The sequence below is a fragment of the Chiroxiphia lanceolata genome, chromosome Z, assembly GCF_009829145.1.
Source record: "Chiroxiphia lanceolata isolate bChiLan1 chromosome Z, bChiLan1.pri, whole genome shotgun sequence".
Taxonomy (NCBI): Eukaryota; Metazoa; Chordata; class Aves; order Passeriformes; family Pipridae; genus Chiroxiphia; species Chiroxiphia lanceolata.
The window spans coordinates 45,236,450-45,259,343 of NC_045671.1; the positions used below are offsets into that span (position 1 = coordinate 45,236,450).

Here is a 22,894-nt window from a genome sequence, read left to right on the forward strand (position 1 = left end):
AGAACCTCTCGGGTGCCCTCGCCAGCACGGCGGGGCGAACCTGCGCTCCCTCCCCGCGGTGTCCCCGCATCTGTCCCCGCATTCGTGCCCGGTACAGCCCCGCACGACCAGGACAGCCCCGGCCACCGGCTGCTCTCCCCCGCCCCTCATCCCCGGACTCCCGGAGCAGTACCGCACTGCCCCGCCCGTGCCACGGCGCTCCCCATCCTCCCCGCCCACCATCTTTTCCCCTCCCAGACAGGCACAGCCGAGGCGAAGCGGCAGGCGGGCGGTTGCCTCCATCTCCCTCCCCTTTCTCCTCAGATGGCCTTTGCAGCCGCTGCAGGGTTATTATTACAGTCCGTGGCTGCTCCCTGCCTTCCCCCCCCCCCCCCCCCACTCCATCCCTCCACCCCTCCGCGCCGCTGCGCAGCGTCCTGGCCCCGCTCCCCGCCCGTCCTGGCCGCCGCCCAGGGGGTGCGGGACGGCTTGAGGGGTGCGGGATGGCTCGGGGAGGGCGGGATCGCCCTGGGGGTGCGGGATGGCCTGGAGACAGCAGATCACCGGCTGTCCCGGGGGCTCCTTCGACTTCGCACCCTGCAGAGCGGCCGCGGCTCCCAGACATCGAGAAAGGGCGGGCCGCGGGGCTGCGGATTATTGCAGACTAAGCAGTCTGGCGCTGCAGCAGCGTGCGGGGGGAGGCGGGCGGGCAGGGGGAGTGTGTATGTGTAAGGCGGTGTGTGTGTGGGGGGGGGATGGAGCTGGCAGCTGGCCAGCTACCATCAGAATTAGCTCATTGTTCAGTATAACCAGCCCTGGCAAGCAAAACCCAGCCCGAGAGAGAGGGAGAGGGAAAGGGAAAGGGAGAGAGAGAGAGAGAGAGAGAGAGAGAGAGAGACTTTCCCCCAGCCACCCCCACCCCTTTTCTCTTTTTTTCTCCGAGGCTGCACTTTGGAAGAGGTGCAGTCATTCTTACCCACACCCCCTACCCTCTCTCCACTCCCCCAACTATAAATTCCCTTCTGTAGCATGCTGCCCTTTTTTAATCCACATTTGTGTTTCAGATCATGTAGAAAGGACAGAAAGTGAGCAGGGACCGGGGGCTTTTGTCTGTAAGTATATGCAATTCCAATCCACAGAATTTTATTTTTTTAAATTAATCCCCTCTCTCTTTCCCTGCCCCCCCTGCCCTTCCCCCCTTCCTCTCTGTGCGTCTTTCTGTTTCTTTTCATTTCTTTTTGTCCTTAGCTCGACTTTGCTGCAGCTTGGCTTTCCCCTCTCCGTGCACATTTCCAAACAGTCTTTTAAAAAGAAGATGAGAAAACGTGCAGTATATGTCTTTAACTCTTTGTCTTTGTGCTTTAAGGCTGGATTTCTAGGCTGTGGATTTTTCCGCACACATGCAAGGGGAGATGAGCAGTGATTTTCTATAATGTTTTCCTTTTTTCTCGCTTTTGCACTCTGCAAACACCAAAACGTGTTTTTGAACCTAATGCACTTGGCTTTGTTAGCATGCATGCAAGGCTCTAGGATAGGTTTATCATCTCCTTTCTTCTCCCTTGTGAAAAGAATCTCCCTCTTCTCCGACCTGACACTAGATTCCTCTCAGGCTGCTGGGGTTTATTTTTAGAAAGCAGTCATTCCTGCAACAGCCTTCTGTGTTTTTGCATGTGCAGCAGTTAAATTTTGGGTGGTTCTTTTGAGAAAAAAAAAAAGCCAAACAAAACCAAAACAAACCATATTTTACTGAACATGTAATGATGTGCGGCTTTCTTTCAAACGTTTCTATGTACATTTATGGATATAAGAGTTTGCACTTTTAAATCCAGTATGTATGTGTGTGTTTGTGTACACATATGACTCATACCTAATTACATTTCATACATACACACTAAAGGTAAGAAATACATAATCAATAGAAGAGGACTTAAATTTTTTGTCATTATGAGACAACTGATAAAGGAGGTATGCTACAAATTCGGTCAATTAAGAGAGTGATAATTTAAGGTAAATGAGGTAGGATCTACTTTTTTTTCTCTCCCTGTTTAAAATAGAGGGGGGTTGTGGAACAGAGAGAGAAGGAGAAAACTGGAGGTTATGTAATGCAGTGCCATTTCCAAAAATACCTAGTCTCTGGGCTGTTACATTGTGTTATACTTGTTCCTTGATTGCAAAAACCCACACTTTGTAGTATGCCTGGGAACAATGGACCACAATTACTGTAAGCATACAGTGACAGCTTTTTGTCCTCTTGAATGATTTTTGTCTGTGTTAGCCATTAGGTATACTGCTCTTCAGAAATGTACTGAGTGCTAAGAATAGCAGAGTTCTGCAAACCCAGGTACCAGGGATTCCTTTGTCCTATATTTAAGCCTACAGACCACTGAAGTGCAGAAACGCATGATACATAACCATTTTTGTGGTTAGAATAATTTGCATGACTTTAATCTTAACTACTGAAGTTAATATTTGGTTCATTCACTGTTAGGCTGGAAAAAAAATACTTATTAAATATGGTGACTGTTGGAGTTACTTTTTTTTTTTCCATTTTTAATTTTTTTAAAATTGCTTTCAGATTGTTCTCCTTGTGCTACTTGAGAGAAACTGCAATCCCAAGACTTAACAGAATCTAAAAATGGTAAGAATCAGTTGCTTTAGCACAGAATCAATTTTTTTTGTATAAATACAAACACTATGTCCCTGTTCCCAATACACATTTATAAATATGACTTTTATAAGACATACTTTTTGAGGCTATGGGGATTTTCCCTACAATTACTGATGTACTCTGAAAACCTCCTTATGTTGGATCTTTTTTTTCCTTGCAACCTTTGAATAAAAATCTGAAATCCTTCTTTGTGCAGTAAAGCTTATTTAATTGAAACAAGAAATGTTTAGGTTACTGTGAAAAATACACATCATAACACATATAGCAATATATGCAGACAAAACAACGTCCAATAATCTCAACTCTGACACCTTCCTTCCAAAAAAGAAATAAATAGGTCATTGCACTGAGTAAATGAACCATATTTTATGTTAGTCTTTCAGGGAAGTACTTAAGAGGCAAATTAAATTTTCTTATTTGGCAATGTTTTCAGAAGGTTAGCATTTCTTTGTGACACAGATCTCTTTCAGAAAAAAATGGCTAGGCCTCAAACCTGACTGAATTTACAGGCACTTGGTTGGAATGTATTTATTGAACAATAACCCGTTTCCTTCAGTGTTAATTGTGTTTGTCTTTAGTGATAAAAGCCCATATGTTGAACTCTGAGATACTGCTGCTGACAAACAACCAATTTTAAGGATGAAACATTATACATCTAAATATGGTATTCTCTGCAAAGGACTGTCCAGCATCAGCAGGACAAAGATAATATTTTTTTTGCAGAAAAAGGGCTCAAAATAGGCAGATTTAGTTTAGATGGTTTGTTATCATGTAGCATTCTTGATTGAAGATGCAACTATTGCTTGGAGCATATCTCAAAACATGTCCTGACATAAATGTGATGTGTTTGGGGCACTACGTGATAGTATGGTGGCCAAACACCTGTTAATTTGTATGGAGAAATGCTTGAAGTATCATTGCATAGGTTGTACATTAACACAGAATATTTTCCAAAATGTGAGGCTCTCAGGGACATACTCTTATTAGGATTGGGTTGAATTAATTTCATTAATATTATCCTTGTCTGGTTCTTGCATTAAAATTATCGTGTCTGGTTCTGGGGTTGTTTCGATTTGGGGGAGGGGGGATTATTAAAATAAGCAAATACATACTCTGTTATAAAGGCTTTGCTTTTGTTTTTGGCTCCTTGTTTTATATAATTTCTCTCTGCAAAAATAAACTTGCAAATTCTGGAGTTTTACTCTATTCTGGAACCTACTTTCATCAAAGTGCTTTGCTCATCTGTGTATAAATGAATAGATGGGGTGGGGAATTAAAAGGGAAATTATTCACTTAAACTGTGAATAGAAATCATGTTAAAATACATGTTGTTCACACACAACTGTAGAATATTGGATAAGGCAACTGTTTTCCTACCAACACCAAGGTGACAATCAGCCACATTTTTAGATGCTATGCAGGCTGCTATGCGCAATATATGCCTATCTATGGAACAAAAGATTATTTTAAATCCAGTTAGACATAAAATAGCTGCTGATTTTTGCCAGCAGATAGTTCTATAAATCTAGCAAGGTTCCTGTAATAGTCAATGAAATAAGTTTTGTTAAACCAGTCTCTGGACTAGAACATAAAATACAAATTAGAGCTATCCAAATGCAAAAAATAAAATGTTGTTACCCACCTGTCTAGTCCCATTGTTTGTTTTGCAGTGTAACACAAATAAAAATCTCATTTAGCTGTTTCTAAAAGTTTTTTATTTGTCAAGAAAAGGCCTAGTTCAACTTCTTTTTTGTGATCAGAATTAAAATGTAAGAAAGATTAGGTTTTGCCCCAAATTGCAAGGTTGCTTAAGATGTGATACTAGGCAGAATCTCTTCTCCTACCACCACCTCTTTTTCCCTTTCCTTCACTTCCGGCACACTAACACTGAATGCAATTCTAAACCAGAGCACTGACATACTTTTCTTGCAGTAATGGACACGCTTGTCTTTGGCATATTTCTTGTATTAATTGCAAATATCTCCCTAGCCACACTAAGTTGCAGAAAATATTCTTCTTCACATATCAACGCTGTCTGTGCTGAAAGATGTAATGGTAAAAGTGTTTACTTTGTTTTTAATATCACAGCATATGCAAAGGCTCTGTTCTGCTCTCACTGGTCAGTGAAAATTCAGCTGTTGGATTCACCAGACTGTGATAAACCTTTAAAAATGGGGGAAAATGGCTTGCTTATTTCTTTGATAAACTGAAAATTCATTAGTTATTTAGTTAAGCTTACAGTTAAAATTGGGAGTATAGGACTCTAATGAACTTGGTAAGTGAGAACAAATGAATTCTTGCTTTAACTTCAGTCTTACTGTTTCTTAATGTTCTTTTTCCAAAACGTGTTTCTTAAACAGTTTACAAGTAAAAGCAAACAATTTAACAGACTAGTTTCCAATGCTGCTTCTTTTTCTAGACTTGGAATTAGAATTTCCTCATACCTGGTTAATTAATCAATCTTTCTTGGAGCTGTATAATAACAACATCATGAATTTAAAGAGAAATAGGTGGAAGACTGTACTTTCTCACCTTCTTATAATATTAATTCATGGACATTTTGAGCCATCTTACACAAGAACACCTGCCATTTGAGGATCTGTTCTAACCTGTGTATATATTTCCATAAGTGTCTACCTTAAGGGAGAAAGAGTCTTTTATATTTATGTGCAATGCATGAAATCCTGAGGTGTTTAAGTGCTATTTCCATCTAAAATGCTAGAGTTTCTGTACACCACCTTCATGGGAAGTGCTGAATGACATAAAATATAAACTAAAAATTGAGTGCTAATTAAAGTGGAAAAACAGACTCTAACTAAAAAAGAAGAAAAAAGAATAGTTTAAAAAATTTTTTCTTCCCCAAGTGATCCAACCATTGAAATAAAGGAACTTTTCAGAGAGTAAGGAAGTCTTAATTCCAGTTTTCTCTGACCTCAAAGAAGGCTCTTAGCAAAACCAGGGACAGGTTACTGTTTGTGGTGGGGTTTTTTGGTTATTTATTAATGGTAAATGATTGTTTTTAAAGAAAGAAATCATACCATCAGTTTAGACACTTGACGAAGGGGTCTGTTTGTTTGCTTCTAAAGCACTTAGGTGTGTTTTTTTCGTCTCACGTTGTGGTTCATTTCTGGATTTCAGGTTCGGTTTTGAGAGTTTGCCTTGCAGGTGCTAAGGAATTTAAACCGACAATACTAAAAAAAATGTGTATCAGTCAACAGATCCTTAATAATTTAATTTTGACCTACCTGAAAATAAACAAATGATAACCTAGAGCAGATCATTAATTTAATTCTGACTTAACACCATTAGATGATTACCATTAGATGACTTTTTTCTTAGTCACCAATGATCTGGAATCTCCAGGCTAGGTGTTGTGCAGTATAGCTGTGTCATCCCAAAGCAAAAAGGCCCCAGAAGTAGGTCATTTGGGCTGAATGCTTCCCGTAGTATATCCTTGCCTGAACTGTATCTGTTCTGAGGTTATTCTGTCGTTTACATTCTCTGCATTTTACAGTTTTACTTGTGGAAAAAAGAGAAATATGGGATGATGACCTTTCAGAGTGAAAACAGTTGGGAGAAAAGCTCTTCTTCATTAAGTCAGAGAGAAAGAAGTGACAACCTGCATTTGGTTGAAAAGAATCATAATTCCTTTAATTTATTTTTTTCAGAAGGGGGTAGAGGGTTTACAGGGAAATTCATAATAAAATTTAAGTTAGATGAAGATATTTATGTAAGAAAATCTGTGTTTAAGATTTCATCCCAGTTTAGTCATTACAAACCTCTTTTCCAGGGAGTTACATGCAGATGTCTTTTACATTTCGTAAATTTCTGGGCCTATGAAATGATTCCACCTTGGTTAGAATAGCTCTTCATAACTCTAGGGTTATCTGTGGAGAATGGAGCTTAGAATCAGTCTGGCAGAGGCATTATTTGGAACCTTTCATATGCTCTGAGGAAAAAAAAAAGAGCAGGATACTAGAATGAGGCATTATGTCTCTAGACACACACGGCACACACTGGACAAATGCAGCTCTTGGTCTGGTGTGAAAAAACTCATACTTTGTTGATTATTACCAAGCCTGGCACAGGAACTGGAATCTCTTTTATGGTAATTCAGAGCTGCATAGGACCTGTAGAACTGTATCAGACCCTCTTCTGTTCATGTGTAACATGGGTAGAATTTGGTTGAGAAAATTTGATTGGAGGTGAAAGCTAGCAGTTTTGGCCATCTGAATGTGTATATTGTGCTTTTTTATTATGCTTATGTATTGTGCATGAAGAATACATTGTGTACAGTGTGCTCAGTGTTACTTGATTCCTTAAAAGTTTAAGGGAATTAAAGCTTTCCAACTTACAAAATTTATAAGCAGAAATACAAAATGATTTTTACAAAACTTCTGTCAAGTCACCTGTTGAACTGAGCAGGAAACACAATTTTAGTTGATTATGAGTGGAAAAGAAGAGCTTAAAAAGAAGTAATATTTGCCCAAAGCTATAGATAGTAGGGTTAGTTCTGTGGTACAGCTCATATGTACATTAAAAGACAAAAAACTTGTATATACATGTTTCTACTCAGTCACAAACATTTACACACTGGGTGCTAAAATTTTATAACTATGCCCCAGCATACTTTATTTGAACAGAACTGTGTTGACACATAGAATAGGAATACTAGATTCAGGAAAAAGCTTTACTAACTCTTTTCTCAAAGGCTGAAATCTTGGAAAATCAGAAATAAGAATTAATATATATATCTTGTAACACTACAGTTATGACATTGATTTTTAAGACTTGGGATCTAAGGCCATCACAGGATATTTTAATAAAAAATATTTTAGCTATTTGTATTTTGGTTTTATTTCAAATATTTTTTCACCTCATTAAACCACATTGGTTGAGGGTGTGATCTAGAAAGGTGCAAAAAATGTTATTTTCAAATGTTGAATGTAGAAGGATAGTATGAGTCACTGTTTTAGTGTTACATGCAATTCACTTCTGATCTGGCAAATTCACAGCAGCATTACTGAATGAATTCCTATGTACATCTTGCTGGGAGGATTCCTGATGTTTCCTTCTGTAAATACTGCATTAAAAAACCTCTCAAACAGAAAAACAACAAAACCAAAACCAAACGAAACCAACCTAACAAACAAAACAGAAAAAAAAAAAAAAACACACAAAACCCCCCACACCCTCAGAATAAGTAGGATTTTCTCATCCTACAGGAAGAAGTGTCTGTGGATCAATTTTGTTAACACTAATCTGATTGTCTGTCTACTAGCTTAGCATATTTATGTGGGAGCAAGTTGAAAAAAAGTAATAAGAAATCTGTGCGTTTTAAGACTTGGCTTAATATGTACATTATCAGAAAGAACTGAACTCTTCCAGCACTGATGTTTAGAAGGCACACATTGGCACCACAGAGTTAGTCAGAAAGGCCAGGTTAGAGAGGAACAAATTTTCCTTCTTCATTTTAACATGACTGTACCTAAATTTCCATCATAAAAGAATATGAGTTTACATAACTCTATTTATACTGGCAAAAGAAAATCCTGTGGAAATGTTGGTATGTGTCCTTACCCTTAATTTCTCAGCTAAGTAATTATATAATGCAACTTGGAAAACCCCAGAAAGAATACTTGGCAGCAAAAGTTCTTTCCCTGTGTGTTTCTGTTATACGAGTCCTAGAATCCACAGGCATTTTGTTACTTTCAGCCTACAGTGCACACGATACACTTTGTAGTTTTGTATCTGGAGTAGCACTTAGTTCCATTAGATGGTACTAGAGGCTGATAATATGGAGACTTCAGGTAAATGTGCCATAATGCTTTCAAGCACCGGTTACAGTCATCTGTGGTCATTACAACCCTTTTAATGAGGTAAGTACTGGCTGTCTCCCATTTCCAAGAGTACTGCTGGGGCTTCTAACACTGGCCTGAAACATGCTGCTTGGTCAAGGGGCTGGCATCTCAGAGGCAGAGGCAGCGAGCTTGCCACTCCCCCAGTGAGCTTGGGGAACAGCATCACTTTTTGGATTGCTGGTTATCTTTCTGGTATGTGTGAGAAAAGCAGTTTCAGCCCAAAACAGTCTATTGAGTCTTCTGGAAGCTACAGTATTCAGGCCATTAATTTAGAAAATTTATAGGAAAGTAAAAAAGGAAGCACTTCTGAGTCTGCTTGGTGTATACATTTTGTGTACCCCAAAACTGCAGGGTTAGATCTGAGAGGGCACACAGGAGAAGCATTATTCTGGCCTGACTGTTCTTATTCTTTCTTCAGGATTACCTAATGGCCTTTTTTGTGGTCTTTCTATTAAGATTAAAACTCAATGGAGTGAGGAGACTGGACTAAATGAACCTTTTGCTCGGCCTGTGACCATGTTCTTTTTCTTCTTCCTTTGTTGCTCAAGTAATTTGTCAATGTTGAATAGGAAACTACTGAAAAATTTAACTATGCAGCCTTTGGTCCAGCATTTTGCTGCCATGCTGTGTGTTCACCTGGTTTTAAAGCAAGAGACTTGCTCATGCATCTTGTTCTGCAGTCACCATTAGGTGTAGATGCAAATAGTTACTAATTAAACTCTACCTTATTGCCCTTGAAGAGCAAATTACAAACTCCTATGCAATTGACTGAGAACTTGAACACTGTTTTAATTCTCAGCCTTGTTATTATTGTTTTTCTGTGTGTTGAATGTTAAGTGAAACGACAAAAAGGACTACTGTAGTACAGAGGCAAACAAATGAAATATGATGAGTTGTATTGGGCTCTGAGTTCAGTTTTCCGGAGGTCTCTCATTTGCTTATTATAATTTCTGTGATGTTTTATGATCTCAGAGTACATGCACAGAAATTTAACAGAGGAATAAAGTGATTTGCAGCCATTTTATTGTTTCATGGAACTTTCCATGTAATATAGATTTATTTATTATTTTTGTTCTGAAATAAATGCATTTCTTTCTCTTCCAAGGAGTGGAATACTCTGGTAATCAGTATCTTTAAAATTCATTAATTCAGTTAGAATTTAGAGGAGCATTTATGACAGTGTTCACAATATAACGTTTGATTTTTTTTTCTCTTATTCTTTGCATGCATGATAAACATTAGCAGTGCTTTGCAATGATTTTTACATATTAATGAAATAAAAGAAGCAGAATGACAGTACTTGTAGCACAGAAGCCAGATTCATCCTGACTATTGCAAATTGATCTCTCTGCCTAAAAATTGCATTATGTTCAGGTAGTGTGGGATGGATTCCTCTCCGGGGAAAATTAGAAAGTGTTTTCTATAATTAATCTCATTCAATCATGTATGCCGGAAGACAGCTAAAATTTCAGCTTAGGGTTCTTACCAGATAAGGAACTGGGCAGAAGTCTGCTGACTCTACACACAAGCTTGATCAGCTTGTGTTGTCCCCCTCCTCAACACCATACTCACCCAGTTTTGTAGACCAGTGGTCGTGTAAGAGATGTGGAAAATGTGCTTGCTCTGAACACTGAAGTTCAGAGTTCTACACTATCTACCCAACGTCCTTTCCTGCAGCAGTAGAGCCCATTAGTCTTAGAAGCATGATTTAGAAAATTTTGCACAGTCCCTCAGTCAATTTTCTTTTTTATGACATGGGATACTCAAAGTACATATATAAAAGATGCAACTTGTATAAGATGGATGAGGACAGGAGTGAATTCTTTGAAGAAGCTGATACGGATGACCCAAGGTAGGACACTACATACAAGCAGACACTTCAGTGTAAATGGAAAAATATAGAACTTAAGAACAATGAAATAAATGATAGATGAAGACCAGTTTAAATGAGAAGTTTTTTCACTAAAATCTAGAAAAACTACCTCCAAGGTCACTTCCTTACGCTGTGTAGGGAAGAAGCAAATGACACTCTATTCTGTGAAATTGACAAAAATTGCAGAAGTGATGAACAAGGATTGCAAAAAACCCCCTAATGAATAAACTTTTTAATTCATGTGCAGTGTGGAGAGGGGGATGCAAGGAAAAGCGTACTTGTCTCATTTAGGTCTTTTCATCTCTATGTGGTTGTGAGTTTGAGTCATCAAATGGGGAGGAATAAAAAGCAGCACTAATATTTTCCCCATGAAAAGGCAAAGACATCAGAGGATGCTGATGCAGAGAAGTCAAAGGCAAATTCAGGTGTACAGTTGTCCTGTCACATTCTGCTGATGCCAAGTATTAATTATCACTGTAATGACAGGTAAAGTCTCACCAAAAAGGTGGGACACTTGGAACAATCCCATCCAGATGGAAGATCATCATATAATTCTTCATTAGTTCTCTCAAGCCATTTATATAACTTTCTTTACTCTGGAATTAACCAACTGAAATACTTGTAAATTAATTTTTTTTTTCACCCATTGATTTTTTAATGTTCATGACGCTGATTTGGAAAACAGGGATGGCAGAAAAACTTACTGCTCTACCAGTGTATTAAAAACATGAAATCAGATTATTTGGGGTAACTGCCACTGCACCTCAACCACAGGTTCACATTTGTGGTGCAGAGCCAGTCAAAAAAGCAAACAAGTTCGCAAAATTGACAGTCCTCGCACCTGTTAGACCACAGCATTTTTAACTAATTAAACTAAGATATTTAACTTGCATTTTAACTTGGGCAAGTTGTGGTTTTTGATGTTTCAACAGGGAAAGCTTCCTCACTGAGCCTTTTTCAGTCAGCTTATCACAATAGCGTTATCCCATTTGATCATGTGTGCAGCTTCTTCAGTACAACAAAGGTTCATCAAAACTTCAAGGACTCTTTGAAACAAGGAGTAATGATGAGCACTCTTGATGTGGTCTTATCATTACCCTCTGCAGAAAGTTCAGATAATAAAAAGTGTCTGAGAGCACACTGCCACCCAACTAAATTCTCAAGAAGCAGGGACCATTCAGCTGTAGGTATTAAATCTTGGGTGCTAGGTTTGGAACATGTGGACATTTATATTATATGCTTTCATAATGTTCTCCTAGCAGTGTTAAAAATAAACTACTGAAGATGGGAGCACTAGAAGCAAGGCATTGATTCCAGCAAAAGAATTCCTTTCAGTTTTGTTTAAAATTAATTAGTGAGGTTTTCATTAACAAAACTATCGATTTAGTGCTCAAGCCATGATGCAGTAAAATTGTCTGTTTATGCATTTAGATTGTAATTGTGGGACCTTGGTTACAAAGAGAACTTTTTACTGCATTGGGAGGCATTTGTGGGAATTGAGAATTTCATGGTAGAATGTGCTGGGGAAAGTAGATATACAGCTCTAACCAGCTGGTAACTAAGAAACTTTTTTCTTAAAAAAGGAACAGTTATAACTGTTTAAACTTCACAGGCAACTATGTTACAATTTTTCAAAAAAGAAATTACATAGTGTCTTAATTTGGAAAGAAAATCTTCTGGACACTTTCAGTGGTGCTGAGACCAGCCACAAAGGAAATAATTTACAAACGTTCCTCGAGTAGCTCAATTTCATTGATTTGTGTCATTGCAACACAGAGCAATGGTGGTACAAAAATCCATTAACTACTTGAAAGAAATACAGGTACAGAAAGGAGGAGTAGCATTCCTTTCCGGCTATGCAACTCATCTTTAGGAGAACTGTGTAAGAGGATGGCCTCTCTCTGCTCTGGATTAGGCACTACAGACACACAGGGCAACAGTTCTCACAGCTGCACAAGTGTCATTTTAGTGCTGCAGATAGAAAGAGCACACCTCTTTCTTTCCTTCTTTTCCACACACACCTCTTGTTTTAGTCCCCTGTTCCTTCTGTGTCTGCGGTTAGACTGCTAATCCATACAGGAAATCCTTTCCTTATAGTTTTCTTTTTTTTTTTTATTTTATTTTATTTTTTATTTTCCTACAAGCTACTGCAGAACTACTAGAGATTACCTTTTATTTGGAATTATGAATTTCTAGTGTACTTGTCATCATTTCATTTTTGTTTTCATTTCCCCCCTCCCCCTGCCCCCCAAAATTGGTTTATATGACAAAGAAGTTATCTGAAACTTCACAAAAGCTGGTTACTACTTTGCTCAGAGCAGTTGGTATTCAATAAACTTTTAGTTAAGAAACTCTGACTGCAGTTCAATACCACTGCAAGCCTTGAATGAGACTTGATAACAGGAATTCTGCTGTGGTCCACCGGGGGGATGAGTGGGAAATATAGAAAAAGTAATTCCAGTGGCTTTCTTAATTGTTTCATAACTATAAAAACTTTGGGAATGTTATTAGGAGAATGTTCATTTTACTAAGTTTAGCATACTGTAAATCTGGCTTTTTTCCCCTCTTGATGAATCTATGTGAATGTTTGAAAGACGCTCTTACTGACTAGGAATGAAGAGTGGGTACTAAGAAATTAATTTCAGCATTTTTATGTGACTGATGCAGTATATTTAGTCCAACTATGTAAAATTATTTTGTGTGTCTGTTTTAAAGCTGGGCAAAAGATTGTGCTCCCCTACAGTTTCTCTTTAAGAGGACATGGCTTAAAATGAAAGAATAGGAATTGAATTTTTGAAATGTTGGTAAAACAGAGTCTTTGCAATAGCAGGAGTTTCTCAGTCTGTTGGGTAGAAGAGAAAAGACGACTCTGGAGATCCTTCAGAAAAAGTATCAGTAAGTAGTTCTGGAGCCTGGATGCTGTAAGAGCTCATACATAGACTGGGCATTTATTTTGCTCCCCTTTTGCTTTTTCTTTAACACTAAATTTTGTAGTTTATATCATTTCAAGAGACTGGAGGCCACAGAATTGAAAATATAATCTTAATAGATCATTCCCAATTTCAAGTTGGCCTCAATGTTCCAGACAGAATTGCATGCTGCTGTAGAACAGTCTCAGACAGCTCTTCCCAGATCAGTGGGTTTTTTCCCCCCTACTTCTCCAGCTGTGAGTGAATGGTTTTGCATATCACATGTTCTACCAGGAAGGCAGGATCCCAGCAGGGTAACACTGTTAGTCAGACATTTAGGGATGATCCACTCTGATAATTTATGGATGAAGTTTACTAGCTTAACTTTTTAATTAATGATTATCAGAGTCAGACTGTGACTCTTATACATTGTGTAGACTTGCAGTAACTTCAGTTTTCAGTCCCTCCTAAAGCTCAGTAATTCTGTTCTGAATCATGACAGTTTTGGTTTTTTAAGTCAAGCCTGAACTTGCATAATAATCACACAGGAAGTACTAAGAAATGACAATTTGGTGTGTATCAATGGAAACATTTATTTAGAAGTGTTTGCTTTATGCTAACAGCTGGAATATTGTAACCCTTACATCCTACCCTGTAATGAAACATTGCTTTGCACTTTCTCCTCTCCCTATAGCTCATCTTGCAACATTATTATCAGTTGTTTTGAGCTGCTGTAATTAACTAAATGTTCTTGCTGTGTTTTTCTAACACCCCAGTTATCAGTATATTTGAACATCTAAGTAGTTTCTGCATTTATAAAGCATGTAGCACAGCAAGACCTCATGGTTTGGTTTTTATTTCATTTTTTTTTTTCCTGGTGGATTGTAGTAAGTTTTAAGTAGACTTTTCTATACCAGCATTTTTTTTTTTTTCCATTTCAGAATCTTCCTCCACTAAGTCAGGATCCAAACCATGATTCTCTTTCAGCATTACTCCCAAGTCAGATACTTAAAGTTCTTTGGCTGCCCATTCACAACTTTGGTACACTCGTTGCAGAACAATTACTGCATGTGGAATATGTTCATGTGATTGTTATCTACCAGTATGGACCACAGTAATTGTTTTGAAGAAATATTAAGAAAATGGGACATTATGGTTTTTTTCTTTACAGAAAATTTCTGTGAGAGGTAACCAGGCGATTGTGTAGGGTATTTTGATTGTGGTGTTTGGTTTTGGTGCTTGATTTTTTTAACCTTGGAGCATAATTGTGAGTTTATTTTACAATTTACAGCTTTTTCCTCCTGTCCCATTCCCATCCTTAAACTGCAGTTCCTCTAAGTTTTTATTAATTTAAGTTGAGGATTTTTATTTTGTCATTTGACTTCAAGTGCTCATTCTATTCCTACTAAATTATTAATAGGGATAACATGGCCTATGGACTAATCTAAATATATCTCAGGTTCCATGGAAAATATAGAATGTCATATCCATCATAATGACTAATACTGCATTCTGATGCTTATTCTGTCCTCCTATATACATTTTTGTATATTTTGCTGGTTTGAACATGCATGCCCTGTGGTAGAGCTGAATTCCTATTGGTACTTCCCACCATGAGTTTTCGCACAAAAAATACCACTACACAATAAAACCAAGACATATTTGCAGAATGGGTAATCAGCCGTTATAAATAGCAACTAGAGAACTCAGAGGTTACTTGGTGTCTTTTATTCAAGTGTTTAAAATATTCAGTGTGAACATTAACTGATGAATTCACAGAGTGCTCTGTCCTATGTATTAATTATTTTATGTCAGACATACCCAGAGAGCTTAACTGGCTTGAAAACTAGGGTATGAAATCAAATCTCTTGCTTTAACTGGGAGAAAGCACTGTGGTTTGTACTGTAGAAAATCATGGGAGAATGTCTGAAAGCAGGTATGGCCTTGGGCTCTGTGCCCATCTCTGTTTTCTGCCTTACAGTAGAATTCAGCACTTTCTGTTGGAAAGATGATTTAAATAATCTTCTGACTATTTTTCTAAGCTACAACTAGTCCAGTTGTGCCAACTTATAGTGAACTTGCATCTCCACAGATATAAAATCATTCCTCCTGTTTCATTATATGTACAGCAGTAAGCAGGTGAGTAAAACTGGTCCACCAGTTATTTAAGTGACAATACAAGTTTTGATTCCTAAAGTGCAAACAAATTTGAATGGTATAATTTTTAATAGCCAGCTCAAAATATTGACAGTTAGACATCCAGCTATTGCGCAGAAAGAGTTCAATTCACCAAATGCCAAAGGCCCATGAGACAGAACCAGGAGGAAAATGAATTCAAGATCTTTGGTATTGTATGTAACTTGTAGTTCATCACTTCCATGTTTCATGAGACCAAGATGAAGGATGTTTTGATCTTCATCCTGAAGTTGAGGTGCATTAGCTTAGCATTTATTCACTCTAATCTCCCACTGCAGTCAGTAGACAGCTTTGGATCTTACCCATTTTCCATAGGAAAATTTTTCTATAGACATCGAATCCTGCTCCCAGCTATTTTATTGTATGTATCTTATAATTTGTTGGATTTTTTTTAAAATGCAAAATACAGGGTGCTAACATAGAATTATAGCTTCTTCAATGATCTTAGAAAGTTCTAGTTCACGGTTCATTGTGAAAGGATTATCAAAGGTGTGTTGCTCTTGTCTGCTGCAGTCATCAGTAAAAGTAATGAACTTCATTAAATAGCCTTTTACCAGTGACTTCTGGAAGAAGAGAATGGGCATGTTGTCTAGCAATATCCTCAGTAAGTTTAAAAGTATGGACATCCTCTTATACAGAATTTTTTAAAGATATTTAAAACATTGCATCCTGTGCACTTTTCTTTTTTTTTTTTTTTTTTTCAAACAACCTTTTGAATGCAGATTGTCATAAAGAGTAAAGTTGTAATGCTCTAGGGACAGATGTTGTCATGGCTACAAAAAATATGTACTAAGCGTTAAACACAGCTAGGTCTCTGGGCCAAGCTCAACTAACATTAAACTTGGTTTTAGTAATGTGATCTGTCATATGAACACAACTTTACTGCATTTAATGAATGTCTCTTTGTTAGTAAGATCTTGTATATATTTATGTCACTACAGGTTTATCAACCAAGGTCAATGACTTGGGTAAGCCAGAAAATCTTTCCAACCAGCGGAGGGGATGGGGGATTTCCAAAGGTAAAGTTATTTATGTAATTTCTTTCATATAACAAACAGTTTACTAAGATGAAAGTTTTCTGAAAAAAAAATAAATTGCAACTTCAATGGATTTCATTTTATGACTGCTTTGAGAAAGTAGCCAGCTCTCATGATTTCATCATGAGTCTTATGTTACTCTGTTTTTCTTAAAGCCTTGGCTCCTTGTTCCAGGCAGTTAACTGAAGATTTCAGCTTTCATTTTAAAATTATGTTTTTAGCCTTCAGGCTTGCAGAAAACATGGACTTGTGCTGGCTACACACCAGAAGGAAAACATAATTTTCAAGAGCTCATATTTCTGGAGCCTGTCTCATGATTTTACAGGCTTGACATCTGAGTTTTGAATGCTTAATTTTTGCAATTCTCTCTTAGCAATGCAGATGAAAATGTCAGTGACAATGCAGGAGGAGGAACCATGTGGTGTTGTTTATCTTTTGTTAAGTTTTTTGCTTGTGCTTTACCTGTTAAGTAACAAGCATACAAAGCATGGCAGGTTTCATCTGAGTTTGACAAGGAGTACCCCCACATACAGGCAGAAGATGTGGCTTGTCACATTTTAGATCTGACAGGATTCATAAGCTTTTATTCTGTTACCATTGCTGGCTTCATAAATGTGAAACTGGATATGATATGAAATCTGCATAGCAAAAGTATAGCAGTTACTCAGAACCACAGAATGTACATGTTTTATTTTCATATTCCCTTTCATTACTGACTCAAGATCTGCGGGGTGGGAAAAAAAAAGAAGCAAGTAAGTAAAGAAGACATCACGTGGTAAACTGAGGAGAGCACATGGAAAACTGTTTTGATTAAGTTTAAGTTATTAGCTAGACTTCAGCTCCCTGTTAACAAAACTCTGCTGTTATTGCATCTGGATAACACTGTACTTTCCGCACTTTCTCTCTGTGAAGGAAATTCTAAAATTTATAGCTAGACTATTTACAGTCTGCTATTTTCAGACTCATATGCCAGCATACCAGTCTTCAAACTAACATATATGGCAGTACTGCCACTCTTAACAGCCGCAGTATTCCAAAAGTTCAGCTGAATAGGCTGATAGCAATGCCAGAGTATGTGCTGTATACGGTCATACCTGCATCAAGTGAATTTGCTAACTTTGTGAATCAGCTGTGTGCTAACTAGATGGGTTTTATTCAAAATTTCAAATTAGCAGCTTTACTAAGTTCTCATTCATCATTAAAGTTACTCCTGAAACACAGTAATGAAGCTGTGAATTATGTGCAGCATAGTTAGTAGCAATGCTGCATTATATAGGATTTCTGAATAGCTGCGGCTTTGTGCTGTACATAGATTAAAATAAAAATTTATGTAAACAGATAACAGTTTCTCAACTACTCAAAAGGTGTTATACACTTTTTCCCCTCTACAATCATTGGATTCTTGCTTTTTAAATACAGTGTGGTTTTTTTCTACCCCTTATATAATTCTTCAAAAGATATTGGATATGTGCTTGTACAGGGACCAGCTTTTAGAACCAGCTCCAAATTTTAATTCACAACTGACCTTCAAAAGTAACTTGAATATTAGTTGCACACAATCCAGCTTCCAGTAGAGTATCAACTTTGACAGAATCTGTATGTCTTTGGAAATTTTTTTTCATCTTTTTTCTATTCATTAATTTCTATAAAATTAATTAGGATAAATTGTTGAAGAAAACTGCACAAAGTTTTCAGTCCTTCAGCCGAGCAGTTTTACCTACTCAATGTCAAAAGACCTCAACTGCTAAAAGAATAAAGTAAAATTAATAGATTTTTTAAAACTATTATTTGAAATAAAAGTGTTGGTATATTTTTTTAAAATTATTATTTTCAAGCAACCAAGAAATGTGAAAGGATACAGTTCTTAAAGACAATTTATTTCTAGACCTAAGAGAGTCATATGGGACTTCTTATCTCATGGTTGTATGGCAGAATTTCAGGACTGAGATTGTTTTTACAGCTGAAAAGGAACTGCCCAACACAATGCTTTTGGAAATTTGCCCAGACCTTTGGTCTGTGTGCCTGTTTGCATCTGTAAGTTTCTAGTTTTCTTCTCACATCCTGTAAGTGATGTACAAGTAGCAAATTTATTAAAAAAAAAACAAAACAAAACTGAAAGTATTATCATGAGGATGGAAGAGTCCTGTGAGAAAACAGGTTTGCGCAGTCACTAAAATTTAAATGGTATTTTCTCATTTTGAAATTCTTATAAAGTCCCCAGTTTGGCTCCAGTAAAAGTATATTTCTACTCCTACTGCTTTCCCTGGCTTTCAGAGCCCTTCTGCATATGTACTGACCAAAGTCTGCTCTTTTTCTCCATTTCTGGATGCCCCAAAGGAAGAGGTCACCAAGAGCAAGGGATTTTGCTCTGTGTTCAACCTGAAAACTGCTCCTGACCGTGTGCAGTGCAGAACCCCATGAGGATTTCTTCTACCTAAATGCAGGATTTATCCTGTAAACTGTGATAAAGGCAGTGGGAGAGCCATGGGGTGACTTAATTCCCAGCACAATAAATGTAGCAAGTGTGGATGTCCCAGCAAAAATTCTGACTTTGAAGAGCCAGGAAAGGAAAATTGCTGAAAATTGCACTTTACTGGTATTGTGGAACTGCCATGTGTTCAATTTCTAATTCATAAATTTACAACTCTCAGATCAGAAAAAATGGAACCTGAAGGAAACAATTTCTTTAACAAAGAGAAGCATTCTGCTTGTGTCACAGACATGTCCAAAGCCATATGAGCAATAAAACACCTTTACAATTCTAATCTCTTAAACACAAAACCCACCAATTTATTTTTCCATACTTACAATATATTACTAGTTAAACAAATTCTTTTTGTTTCAGATCCCATAGTGGCATAACATCAGCAAAGTACTTTAGGCACACGCTTAGCCTTTAGGCTTCATTCTAAGGCTTAAATTGAAATACATATTTAAATGCTTGACTGAATATTCACAATTAATATGTATTGTTAAACAAGGTCTGTCTGAGGCAGCTGGCTTATATGGCCCATTATCTTACTTGTTCAGAACAAGAAACACACTGCAGGGTCTTTAGTGTGCTCTTTTCAATGGATTAATATAGGGAGGTGACTTATTAGTATATGTTAGCTGCTTAAGCAGTAAGGTTTTTAAAGATAAGAGGTCTAAGCTGTAAAAAGTTCACTTAGGATGGTCTTTCATAAATAAGATGCTTTTTTAGGTTGGAGGTCAAGTTGGAGGTCAAGTGGATCCATAAAGGGAACTTGGAGCTCAAAAAAGACAAGCAAACAAATGAATATATTGGTAGATAATAGCATTAACATTAAGGTTTTGGTTACACTGGTTGGTATTGAGCCATATTTCCAAAGGGGCTTGGTGCCTGCCATCTGTCGATTCATGGCTCTGAGTTTTACATTACGGCATTGAGACCCTGTGTCTGCCTTCTGTGCTTCACATGTGCAGAACAGATAATTGCTCATTTTCAGCCACTGCTGTGTGCCAGAACTCCTGCACACACAGCACCTACGGGTGCAGGTTTAGACCTAAGCTACCTCAGCTGTTATTAAGGGCATAGAAATGGCTTGGTTGGGCCAAGTGAGTAAAACGAGTAAAGTAGTTCCGAGGAGTAGTGTAAGGATGACCGGCAAGAAGGGGTTGTTGCTCCACAGCTTCTTTCCCAGTGACTTTTCTTGGATTGCTGAGGCCTCCCAAGCTGCAGTAGATGTCCAGATTCCCCAGTTCAGCAGTGTATTTTGGCTGCTAGGACACACTCATTCATCCTCAAGTGACATGTTTTTCTCAGATGGTGCAAGAATTGCCTGGTTTTCAAGCAATCCTTTGCTCTCCATAACATCAGTATTTATAGGTGATTCAGTCATGCTTGGTAGATGTTTAATTCTCAACTAAAGCTGGGGAATTATGTAAACCTTAGGGTAGGAGAAGGGGGGACTCCACCCAACAGACTTCTGTGAAGCACAGCTAATGCCAGTTTTTCATCTCCACAGGGGGATCTCCCCATCTCGAAGGAAGTGAATCGCAAGAAAAGTGAGGTGGAAGGGGAGTGCCTGGTTCCAGTAAATGGCTATGGACGCCACTTCACCAAAATCAATTACCTCTACTCTTATTAAACATTATTTCTCCATTCGTATTACATATGGTGTATGGGTTTGATGAGGTCATGGTGTCATATCTTGGGGATTGTTTTTGTGTAAATCATTAAGTGTAAGAAGAAACTATGGGACTCTGAGCCTTGCTTTAGAGAATAACAGTGGACAAATGTGTACCATAAAAACTAGTTTTTAACATTCTAACTCAAGCGAAAGCTCTCAGAATTTCACACTGTGAATCCATGTTTACAAACATTACAGGTGGGCCCTCAGGCCTGGTTCTACCACAACAATGTCTTCCACTACTCAAACTCCACAGCTCACATGAAACTGGTTAACAGCTCTCTCCATTTCCACCAACCTGAACTGCTTCTTGCAGAGGCTGAGAGTCCCCCTTTTTTCATTTAGATGTAACAAGCCTAGTAGTTTATTTTCATTGATTGTCTGTATATCTCTATATTTTATCCATGTACTCTTTTGATGTATAGAAGTAGTATGAAACTCATGGTTTCCTTGTGGTAAGTGATCGTGATGCTGCCACGGGATTTGAGACACTGATGAATGGTGCTATTTTGGACTTTAAATATGCTCCTTGGCAAGGTAGCTCTGATGGAGTTATTTTTTATTTCCATGTTCTGAGAAGGTGTTGGTACTTTGTTTTTCTGAATGTTGTTCTTTAGACTGGACTGACTTGTTTACTTGTGTCTTCAGTGTGGCTTTCTTATTCAGTGCTGTAGGTGAGTAACTACTTATAGCATACAAGTGAGGAACTGATTCCCTATCAGTGTCCACTCACAAACATGCAGTTACAGTGGGAGCAATCACAAAACTGTAATTTACATAAAATCTCCTTTCTGACTCCTGTCCACCTTATGGAGAAAGACGAGCAATAATTTTCCACCAACTTCTCAAAATCTCTTGATTTTTGTCTTTTTTTCTTACAAGCCTTTTAAAAAGAAGGGACAAGTTTTAATGTCCTCTTCAAATCCAAAAAATAGGGGATATAGTAAGAAAAATACAGCAAATTTCTGGGAGGAGAAGTCCTAAAGGGGAAGAGTACATTTCCACAGTCCTGTCAACATGTGGACTTTACATTTTTGTTCTTGCTCCCAGACTACTATCAATACAAAATAACACAAACCACAAAACTAAGCAGTACCATCTACTCATGGAGTGTTGTTGTGTTAGACACAGTCTGAAAGCCCACCTTAATTTTTTATATAATTCTGTCTTTTAGCTCTTCCTTTTACAGGGCAGGCCTTGTTCTGAACTGTCTTAGCTTCTGACTGTTAAATACCAATGCATGCACTGCACTTCCTAGATTTCTTTCCCTTCCCCACCTTCTGTATCCCTTTCCTTGTACCTTTTATTTTCCAATAGATTAGATACGTCTGTTGTGCTGTATATAGAGCAAGAAGTAATATTCAGCAGTCGTGGCATTTATGTATAGTTGTTGTGTACTGCTGAAAATGCAGGCTTTTGTAACAATGTGATCTTTAATAATGCACTATAAGTACCCAATGTATTTTAGCTATTTTAGTAGGATTTGTTCAATAAATACGCAAGCTGTAAGGGTAGCTGTGATGTCTTTGTTTCCTTATTGCAATAAAGGGAGGGCTCCTTTTCTGATGGTTTGCATCTGTTCGTCATCTGCCTTCTGAGGTTTGTTTCAGGAATACATGGTGAAGTAAAAGGTGATTCCTTTTGTAGCTATGCTAACCAGTAGCTATTAAGATAACCTGAATGCCAAACCTGAATCTGGGAAATGATATCTTGCTGGACAATGGTAGTTGTATACTTTGTCTTCCAGACTGTGGAGAGGTTGGGTCAGATGTGACACTTGATGCCATTTTAGTAATCCTAGGAAGACACTGTGGGGCTGTGTGTGGCAAACACAATATGTTTCATTTTCCACCTCTGATAAACTGGATTAAAAGGTCATTTTCCTAGTGTATGTAATACAGTTTAAAACACTGTTGATACAACCCTCTCTTAAAAATACTTTTATTGGTGGAAAAGTAACACACACATTTCTAAGGTTTAGAACATATACTGGTTTCATTATAGCACAGAAAACAGATACAGTGGCATTTAAAAAAAACCCCACAAGCAATGACCTACCAATTAATACCAGATGTAGATCTGCCCCTGAAATTTTCCAGTCATGAGACCAAACAAGTGCAATTCCATGTGCTCTGTCTATTCCATCAAGTGAATTTACACAGGGATTGAGTTTGGTTCAATTAGTTTGATTGTATCACAGAAAACTGACCATGCACATAC

General features: G+C 37.8%; 1 long non-coding RNA gene across 2 annotated transcripts; it reads left to right on the plus strand.

Annotated features, from left to right (window-relative positions):
* Positions 1–700: 700 nt before the first annotated feature.
* On the plus strand, positions 701–22,188 carry LOC116780379. 2 transcript variants are annotated; one of them, XR_004354446.1, is made up of 5 exons: positions 701–939; positions 1,044–1,091; positions 2,555–2,617; positions 16,428–16,505; positions 20,510–22,188. It is a non-coding gene; the product is annotated as an uncharacterized LOC116780379 (long non-coding RNA). The 2 variants fall into 2 exon arrangements; XR_004354445.1 differs by having other exon boundaries at positions 708–1,091.
* Positions 22,189–22,894: the final 706 nt, after the last annotated feature.